Here is a 510-nt window from a genome sequence, read left to right as displayed (position 1 = left end):
AGACACTGGAGGCGCACGAGATTTAACGACCATAGAAGTAAATATTATTAGAATCACAATTCATCAATAACAATATGATGGCTAGATTTTATGACCACGTGATGCACCTATGTGGATGGCCCCCAGGTTCTCACACAAGACACAGCCAAATGACACCTCTTTAGGAGTGGGGCCTTTTTATGAGAGACATTATGGAGAGCTGATCTCTCTTGTCCCTTGTCCCCGTCCTACGTGCCTGGATTCTGTGTCTGTCTTTAGGGTTGCTGGACCACATGGACCATTGATCCTGGGAATTATCTGCATCCTGCCATGTTCCTGCAGACCTTGGATCCATGACACTCTGTACCCTCTGACCTGTGATTTTCCCACTTCATTAACTGGCAGTTTTGATTGGAGAGGCCTCCATCCAGCATCTGACTCATGATCTCAAGTTGGAGTGGTCTGGGCTTCTTCCTTCTCATAAAGTTTTTTCTTGATTAAAAAGTTCTCTCTCTCTCTCTCTCTCTCTCT

Source organism: Echinops telfairi, unplaced genomic scaffold (assembly GCF_000313985.2).
Source record: "Echinops telfairi isolate 266 unplaced genomic scaffold, ASM31398v2 ScPeMD7_443;HRSCAF=831, whole genome shotgun sequence".
Classification (NCBI taxonomy): domain Eukaryota; kingdom Metazoa; phylum Chordata; class Mammalia; order Afrosoricida; family Tenrecidae; genus Echinops; species Echinops telfairi.
Note: the sequence above shows the minus strand (reverse complement) of the source record.